A 6269-nucleotide genomic window follows, 5' to 3' on the forward strand; every position below is an offset into this window, starting at 1 on the left:
GTACTGAAGTTCAGGTGCAGATCTACAAAGTTTGGATTTATCCAGCTGTGCCTGGCTTGGGTCTGGCTGTTGTGCTCAGCACCTTCCTGTTGCTGCCCTTGAGGGTGAACCTGTTGTGCCCCTCTGGCAAGATTCTCTGCTCCTGGACTAGCTCGTTGGTTCTATCCTCTGCACTCTCTGCAGGGATTGCAGCTGCAAGGTTACACCCCAGGCCTATATACCAGGCCTGAGCTGAGCCTGGAGGGGACAAGGTGGAGTAGGTGGGAGAGACAGCTCTCCCACATACTCACTGGACCTGGGCTAGGACTGGGTCTGGGGGTTCTATGAAAGCGGCAGAAATTCCTACTCTCAGGTTGGGGTGGGGGAGGTGCTGAGGAGTTGTGGGGGGAATCCCAAAGGGGTGGAAGAGGGTCTCACCCACCGTGCACCTGGGCTGAGACCAGTAATAGGTCTCGCTGGTGCAGGGTAGCTAGAAGCTCTCCCACACACTCACTGAACCTAGGCTATGTCTGGGTCTGGGGATTCCCTGAACGCAGCAGAAATTCCTACTTGGCAGGCGGGGTGAGTGAGGTGCTGCAGAGTGGTGGAGTTCGTCCCAAGGGGGTGGAAGAAGGTCTCACCCATGCTGCGCCTGAGCTGGGACCATTAATAGGTCGCACCGACGCAGAGTAGCCGGAAGCTCTCACACACACACAAGATCAATTAATTTTAAATTAAAATTAAGAATTGCTATTCATCAACAGATACCATTAAGAAAATAACAATTCCAATAAAGGCCCAGAATGGGGGAGGATGGGGGAAGATATCTGCAATGCATATGGAGTACAGATACACATGTACTAGATAGATAGATAGATAGATAGATAGATAGATAGATAGATAGATAGATTGTGCCACTGTTCTGGGATCATAATATGTATTTTTAAAAATCATACAAATTAATTTTTAAAACAAACTAAAAGTACATAAGCCTCAAATGCACTTAAAGGACATCCAAGTGATATCTGTATCAAAGTCTATGTATATATTAATTGACAAGCATTTTTAAATATCTGTCAGTACCAAATGCCAGGGTAGTACATGGTAAGGATGGGAAACTCAGCTACTGTTTTTCTATTTTTGCAGGGGTATTGTTGAGTTCAAGTGGGCACCAGGGTTTCCTAAATTTCCACTAACATAACATACCATCAGATGTTCTGGGTCCATATTTTCAGCACTTGTCATACATTGAGAAGTTACTGATTTAGGGCTTGTTTTCATGTGCAAGCTGGTTTATAGCTGCTCATTTCCTGTCAGCAGTTTTCTTCCCATTGCAGACAATTTTCTCTGGGAAGAATAGTCTATATTTGATATGCACCTGGATTCTGTTCTCTCAACTCCAGCCTGGGCTTATATTCTTCACAATAGACAGTGGTTCTGCCATGAGGGTAGTTTTAAAGGTTCTTAGATAAGTAAAAAGTCAGTGCTTCACTCTTCCCCTTCTACCTTTTCCTCTTGAGAAATTGCAGAAGTAATAAAGTATGTGGCTGAAGTTAGCAAAAATTCAGATAGTAATGAAAGAATTTTTAAAATAATAGCAGAAAATACATGAACAAAGCTGCTTAAAACTACTGGAGTGGGGAAATGCAGCCGTGACAGGGCTGGGGAGATGGCTCAGTGGAATAAGCACTTCCCTGGCAAGCGCGAGGGCCTGAGTTCAATCTCTGGTTCCAAAAAAAAAAATCTGTCAACTAGTATTTGCCTACTCAGCTATGAATGGAAATGCAGCTGTGACACTGCCATGTCATAAGGGGACTTGCTTCCTTGAGGCCCAGAGGCTAAGATTCCCAAAAAAGTTCTCTGGTACTCCAACTTCATGGTACTGGATTTGTCAAAGACCTAGGTCATAAGGAGAGTCACATGGAGAGAAAACATTCTCTCAGGCTTTCACAGAGAGCACATTGGCCAAGCAATGGCCGTGACTCATCCACATGGCTGACACTGACAAAGGTTCTACAATCTGAGGTACAGGATCTCAGGATAAATCCTGAGGGGATTTCACTGACCTTCTCAGACCCAAAAGCTACAACTCTTGTTGCATAGGTCCTGCTTTACCTTGGTCTTAACCATCCAGCAGAAAAGTATAAAAATGAAATATAAGAAGTAAAGCCATGCTGTTATGTTGAGCTATAGGGGACTCAGGTCAACAATTTCTGACATTGCCAGTCAAGTGGAAGACCCAATACTATTATGGGCTACTGGACTCTTTTAGAATATTTTGCTGAGTTTGCACACCTATAATACTCAAATAACGGAACTTAACAAAAAGGGGGCATACAGATGAATGTCCATTTTGTATCTGTGTATTCAAAATGGTTAGGATAGATATATAGTTACATTCTCTTAATGAATAGAGCGATTTGTTCTAATGGTGTTTGTAAATAGGATATCATGTCTGCATCTTGTATAGTAATTAACCACTAGGAAGAATGTATGCAATGTGTTAATTATTGAAACTGTCCTACCAATTTGATTTGAAACTGTCTCATTGCTATTTGTTTCTCAATAAAATTATGGGGGGAAAAAAAGACCCAGGTCAATACGGTTGCAATCAGGGCTAGGTGACTCAGAAATTGGCAGAAAGAAGCAAGTCTGAAGGCATTTAGATGAGCCAGGGAAGAAAATAGGTAACACATTGTAATTTTTGTCTTTACAGTTTTATCTTTAATCTTTTATTTTTTATTTGGTACAAGGTCTCACTATGCAGCTCAGACTCAGTGCTCCTCCTGTCTCAGCTTCCCCAGCTCTGGGATTACAGGCATGGGCCATCACACCCAGTTTCGATGGCTGGTACAGCACTCCCAGGGTTCCAGGGCCACCAGAGCATGCAGAACAGGGATCAAACCCAGGCCCTTGTACCTGCCAGGCAGGTGCTCAGACTGCTCAAGTATCTTCCCAACCCCAGCATTGCAATTTAAAAGTTTTCAACTGCCTCAAAAAAGGTAGTTCTTCTCACCTTAGATAATTCCAATTGTAAACCTCATGTTTATCTATCTTTTCTGTCACTCACTGAATTCACCATGCATTTTAGTTGATAGCTGTCATTGTCTTGTAAATTAAAAATAAAGGACATTGGATAGTACAGTATTTGTAATTCTATGAGCTACAGCCATATCAGATTAATAGATGACTGAATAAAATAGAAATTTTGAAATAAAGGCTCACCTTATGGCTGCATATCGTATCATTTTTAAGTATAAAATTAGAAATGACAAGAAATACTTTTAAAATGAATAGGCCATTATTCCACTTAAATGTACTCTAAGCAGTTTCTTAAAGCCTAAGTTCCCTATAGGTTGTGTACAGACAGTCTCAAGAGGGTGTGGTGCTAAGCAACTATTCTTTGAGCAGTTGTGCTATTTGGGCAGCTGCCTCTGCTTGTCATCTCTCCCAGGGATTCCTCAGAGCCAAGAGCGTCTGCCAAGAGGAGTCAAAACACTGCTGACGACCAGGAATTGGATTTGTTACAGATGGAGGTGTTCCAGCCTCTACCTCTGCCAACTCCATTGTTAGAGGAGTGTGATAAATGGATTGAGTGCATCTGCTCTTGTGAGCTGACGAAGATCCAAACAGCTTTTAAAAATGACAGGAAGCCAGTCTTCTTTGGCTAAGTCTTGGGTAGAGCACATCAGTCTACAACCGAGTCCTGAAAATAAGGAGTTGTGTGCAGAGAAACATTTTCAGGCATTTCTTCCCTACGTTAGAAGTAGCAGCCCTTTCATTTGATTGGCCTAGGCATATCATCTTTGGAACTTTTAGGGAGAAAGGCTGCAATTAGTATTCCAGAACACAGAATGAAAATTCTAAGGATATTATGCTACCAAAATATGCTTAAAATATCACCTTGAGATTTTGCGATGATTATTATTGTATTGTAGTTTGAGGGCCTTCATTTGTTTACCTCTAGCCCCTGTCATTTTATTAATGAGTCATTTAGGGAAACAGCACCTGAACTTTAAAGAAATGAGCTCTGAATTTTGAGCTGTTCCAAGGGAATGTGATGTGCCACTGGAACTTTAAATGCTTATGGAAAGCCATATAAATAATATGTATAGTTTTCCTAATAAGCAAAATAACTCCCAGTACAGTGATTCTGTGGTAGCTGCAATAACTCTTGTCCAAACTCCAGGCTCATATCTCTCTACCTTCCTCTCCAACTTGGAAGTCTAATAGGCATCTTCAAATAGAACTCCTGGATCCTAGCAAAAGTTTTTACTATGAGAAAAAAGAATCTTGCCATCACATTAAACAGCAATTTCCAACTTCCAGTTGTTCAGGCCAACACCTTGCTGCCATTCTCATTCTTTCTCTTTCCCATCCCACATCCAAACCATCAACTCAATCTCAAAAGATGTAGTATCCAACCATTTTTCACTGTGTCATCTACTACTATACCAGTCCAAACCATTTTGCCCAGATCGGAAGGATCTCCTAAAACTCTTCCCAGTTTCACCTTTGTCTTCTTCCCCAGATCACACAACTGCTCAGTGAGGAAGTTGCTTAGTGTCCCACTCTCTTAGGATCCTTCTCAGACAAAGTCAGTTATGTTGTCCTTCTCAAAACACCCTAATGATGTCCCATGTCACCCAGACTAAACACAGAGTTCTTACAATGGGCTACTAAACCTTCTGCCTGCACGACTTTTAAATTATAAATATAAGAGCTAGTCTAGTAGTGGTTAATTGCCTGTGTTTAAAGACTGGCTCAAATTCGTTAGCTTTGTCACACTGAGCAAGACATGCTTAACCCCTTGGCAGCTAAAGAGTCTCATCTGTAAAATGAAATCATTGTAGCACTTATCTCAAACGGTTTTTGTGAGAATTAATGAATAATTTTATAACATACTTACTAGTGACAGCATATAGTGAATATTGTAAGCATTATTAAATGACAAAACAGGAAATTTTCACTATTAGCAAAAGGTCTCATCATAAATTGTGTGTATAAAATCAATACTCCAGTGGTTTTTAGCTATAAGAATTTGAGAGATACAAAACACCTCTTAAGGCAAAAGATGAAAAATATTTCAGTTAGACAAATTCAAATAAGCCGTCATTTTTCTGGCAGAGTTCTGAGGTTATAACCAGATAAGGCTCTTATATATTTCAATATACTTTATTAGTGTATATTAACTTCATAAAATACTGGGTTTCAATGTGACATATGTCTATAGCATATTTTATCATACCCATTTCCACATCATTTTTGTTCTTGTTATTTATTCTGAGTTCAGAGCTATAATGGATTATATACTATGATTTATACTTTTAAGTATATTGGTGCTTTTAAAGTCTACAGATGCTGAGCCTCTTAATCACCTGTTTATTAACTAGTAATACTTCAACTCCAAAAATAGATAAATTTATTCAGTTCAGTTTTTAGATTAGTTTTTAAGACATACTGTATGTTTGTACTCTATATCTGGAATTTTATTACTGCACTAATTGAAACACTCTGTCAATAATAAAATAATAAACAAGTTTATTAAACCTGCACAGTGGAGTGAGTAGTCATAGATATTTCTAATTGGGAGCCGCACAATTTCCACTTTTTAGTGGAAACAAATAGCAAGACTGGGGATCAAACCCAGGGCCTTGTGCATGCAAGGCAAAAACTCTACCACTGAGTCACATCCCCAGCCCACTGTAGAGTTCAATTTTGCACATGGTTTTAAACAATATTTAAATCATCTTTATGGGAAAGTGAGAAAAAATGGCCACCAGCCAGGAGTCTCTCACATCTAGCTTCTTACATCAATTTTACAGTTTCTTTTGTGTCTATATATATATTGGAAGAATAAAAACATCCCTAATTCTCCCCTCAAACACAGAACACATACCAGACCCCTCAAGATCTGCTTTCCATCCATAGGGAGAGATAGTCTTATAAGTAAATGTATACAGATTATTTGAGGTAGAAAGACTTACTATTTGGAAGGAGGTCAAATGTTCATGATGTGATCAAGATATATGATAAATATTTAAACTTTTAAAAATGTTTTACAGTAAAAGACACATTTCCAGGATTCTCTGTAAAAATACTCTCCCTCACTTTGAACACACTATTCCATCACTCCTGCCACTTTCTGAAACAGTTCTGGAAGTCTTCCTTCAAGAGTATTATGAGGGCTGGAGAGATGGCTCAGTGGTCTAAAGCACCTACTTAGAACAAGCTTAGCAAAGCATCGGGGACCGCGGTTCAATCCCCCAGCACCACATGCCAGCCAGCCC

At 39.9% G+C, this 6269-nt stretch overlaps 1 protein-coding gene across 2 annotated transcripts in view; it reads left to right on the forward strand.

Moving 5' to 3' along the window:
- Nucleotides 1-6269, forward strand: part of Dnajc5b (DnaJ heat shock protein family (Hsp40) member C5 beta) — a 113414-nt gene that overhangs the window by 88927 nt on the left and 18218 nt on the right. The gene's annotated exons all lie outside the window — the stretch shown is intronic.

The sequence above is a fragment of the Octodon degus genome, unplaced genomic scaffold, assembly GCF_000260255.1.
Source record: "Octodon degus isolate 3935 unplaced genomic scaffold, OctDeg1.0 scaffold00091, whole genome shotgun sequence".
NCBI classification, from domain to species: Eukaryota; Metazoa; Chordata; class Mammalia; order Rodentia; family Octodontidae; genus Octodon; species Octodon degus.